The sequence below is a fragment of the Centruroides sculpturatus genome, unplaced genomic scaffold, assembly GCF_000671375.1.
Source record: "Centruroides sculpturatus isolate CEXI.00-Female unplaced genomic scaffold, Cexi_2.0 scaffold348, whole genome shotgun sequence".
Taxonomy (NCBI): domain Eukaryota; kingdom Metazoa; phylum Arthropoda; class Arachnida; order Scorpiones; family Buthidae; genus Centruroides; species Centruroides sculpturatus.
The window spans coordinates 223223-226917 of NW_019384859.1; positions in this window are offsets into that span (position 1 = coordinate 223223).

The window sequence follows — 3695 nt, forward strand, 5'->3', positions numbered from 1 at the left end:
ATGCATAGACTATTCAGTCAACTTCACTTAATAGAGCATCGGATAAGAAGCAATTCGCTTAAAAAATCCAAGCAGGTCTTATTCTAACGTTCTTTTCCTACTGCACAAATATTAGTTTTATTTTGGCCAAGCCGATAAATCCTAGTGTTAATAAGCTGTTCTAAAAGACACGAATGGAAAATAAAGACAATAACAAAAATCTTAAATCTGTGTAATTATTTCTTAATTTCAATCATCGTTCAATCTTAATCGTTAGATTTGGGCAGTGTGCACTATTGGTCGGATACTATCGATAGTGATGTCCATCGATATTTTTATACAAAACATCGATAGTATCTATAAATTAAAACACCTTAATTTGTTGCTGAGAAATATATTTTAAAAACAAACGTTTTCAACCTGATTAACAGGCCATCCTCAGGTCTAAAAAACGAAAATGGAACAGATACGTTCCATGTATAGAATATAAATATTTAAATCAAAATTTAGAACAAAAATTTTCTTCCGTTTCTCTTGTATATTTTTAAAAAATTTTTGTTCTAAATTTTGATTTAAATATTTATATTCTATACATGGAACGTATCTGTTCCATTTTCGTTTTTTAGACCTGAGGATGGCCTGTTAATCAGGTTGAAAACGTTTGTTTTTAAAATATATTTCTCAGCAACAAATTAAGGTGTTTTAATTTATGTATTTACTNAGCTGCCTCGACTTGTTCGATTATGTTATCAACTCAATTTCATATTTATTTTCACATTTTCACTTCGCGGTCCTTCTCTGTTCTTTTTCCGTTATTTACACGTGTAGGTCATTTCATTGTTTGTCATTTCATCATATTTGATATCATCACTTATCACATACTGCCATGACGCTCATGTCTGTCAGCTACAACTGTCAAGAATTAACGCGATTGGCGAAGCATAGTGACAGCGGGCCAATAGAGAGCAGGATCCTTGCCATAATGCGGTTTGCGCGCCAATTTTCATACGTGCGTTAATTAAGCCGAATAGTTTGGCCGAATATTCGGTATTCGGCCTGAGGCCGAATATACTATTCATTGCAACACCATTTGACATCCATTTTACATAGGTTAGCAACCGATAGTATCGATACTATCGATGACATTAACAGTGCTCAGCAAGTAAACACCCATAAATTAAAACACCTTAATTTGTTGCTGAGAAATATATTTTAAAAACAAAAGAACAAAAATTTTTTAAAAATATACAAGAGAAACGGAAGAAAATTTTTGTTTTAAATTTTGATTTAAATATTTATATTCTATACATGGAACGTATCTGTTCCATTTTCGTTTTTTAGACCTGAGGATGGCCTGTTAATCAGGTTGAAAACGTTTGTTTTTAAAATATATTTCTCAGCAACAAATTAAGGTGTTTTAATTTATGGGTGTTTACTTGCTGAGCACTGTTAATGTCATCGATAGTATCGATACTATCGGTTGCTAACCTATGTAAAATGGATGTCAAATGGTGTTGCAATGAATAGTATATTCGGCCTCAGGCCGAATACCGAATATTCGGCCAAACTATTCGGCTTAATTAACGCACGTATGAAAATTGGCGCGCAAACCGCATTATGGCAAGGACCCTGCTCTCTATTGGCCCGCTGTCACTATGCTTCGCCAATCGCGTTAATTCTTGACAGTTGTAGCTGACAGACATGAGCGTCATGGCAGTATGTGATAAGTGATGATATCAAATATGATGAAATGACAAACAATGAAATGACCTACACGTGTAAATAACGGAAAAAGAACAGAGAAGGACCGCGAAGTGAAAATGTGAAAATAAATATGAAATTGAGTTGATAACATAATCGAACAAGTCGAGGCAGCTTATTGGCGCGAAATTCGCGGCCGTCAATGCCAAACAATTGTTTTCAAAGACTTCGGAAAGCTAAATGCTTGTAATGAAAGTCACTTAACGTGCACGGGCGAAAGCCTGGAGCCGTTCGGGCTACCAAGCTGTCTCGAATCTGTCTCTTTTCTCCGTTATCACCAGGCTATGAGTCATGTAATTGTAAAATGGGAAATCTACGACGGAAAAGTGACGAATCGAAAGTATCTTGAGCGCGTATTATGATGTATGTATAGGCATACGTGGACTAGAGCGATAGAGGAAAGAGAAAGGGGAGAGCAAAGAGGACCGCTTAAAAAGGATAGGCAGGGTCAGACCTCAGATGTGCGACGACTCTCGAACGAATAGGTGTGTACGTGTGCTGATCTTTGTAATTATAAATTATGAATACGTGTGACTAATATTATTTTGTTTTTTATTTTGTGCATGTTATAAGTTATAAATAAATATAAACAAACATCACTATCCCTATAACATTTAATCCTATTACCAAAATTATTAATTTACTGATTTTTTGTTATTTCTTACTTCTGTTTCTACTCGGCCGAATAGTAACCGAATATTCGTTACATCACTAATGTCAAATAAAGACAGATAGCAGTCAGATTTATTAATAAAATAACAAACTACACTTCAATTAAAAAATTATTTTTTTAAAAGAAATATTAAATAGTTTATATTTCTCAGCTTTATTCGGATTCTCTTCTCAGAGGTAATGTCTCCGGCTGTCGAGAAGGCTCTCTCGGAGCTGACAGAGGAACCACAAATACAACCATATTTGTGATAAATCGTTTTCAGATTATCGAAACAAGGATCGTTGTTGACCCAAATTTGAAGCGGGTAGGAATCCGAAGGCTCGATAGGTACTACCGGAAAGCAATAATTGCGTCCGATGTTGAATTATTTGTATTGGTAAATGTCTACTCTTTTTTAAAAAATCAAAAGGATCGGGTGCATTATTTAGGCTTATTTCTTTATTTTCTTGTTCATTTTCGAGTCCAGATGGTTCGGCATCCATTGAAGTTGAATTTATTATATTTGCAAGTTCATTCGTTATTGCTTTTGAAAAATTTATGTAGTTCTCCTTGAGTCAAAAAGCGGGACTTTTGAATCTAGGATGTAAAATTGTTGAAATGCCACATACAGTTCGTGTTTCGTAATAATTTAATCTTTTGATTACTCCTTCTTTTAATGATTGCAATAACTTTTTACTACATTCTTTATTAACAGAATTTTCTAGAGCTTGACGCGAAGTCCATGAACAATCGGGACGATTGAAGATATGGTAATGTACTGTACAGTACCTGTACGATACGTATCGCCCGATACGCTGTTAATTGCTTGCTCAAAGCACTGCCGGCCCGAGGAAAGTTTTAGGATGGAGCGAGATCCTATTATGGCGCCTCCCTTGGTTGCCTGTAATTTATACCCTTTAATTTTCTTTACCACTGAGGCGCCCACTAGGACTTAGCTAGTGGGCACCTCAGCTTAGCATGAGGTGCCGTCACATGGTGAAAGGTGTGACGTGAACTTTTACATATTCTGTTAATTTCAAGTTTTATTTATATATTTTTATCACAGTTTTTGTGTTTCTTAATTTACATCTGATATGGAGAGTGCCAATGGTCCAATGGCATGAAGGTTGAGAAAAGCGAAATCCTACTCGGGTTTAATATACAGTGTACACCCGTATACCTAGCACCAATCTGCTTTATTTCTTTAGCTTCTGTTGTCCTATCCTAAAAAACAAAACGGTTTTAGGCTGAAATATTTTCCGGTGAAACTTGTGGCGCGATATGTAATAGCATCAGATCACCG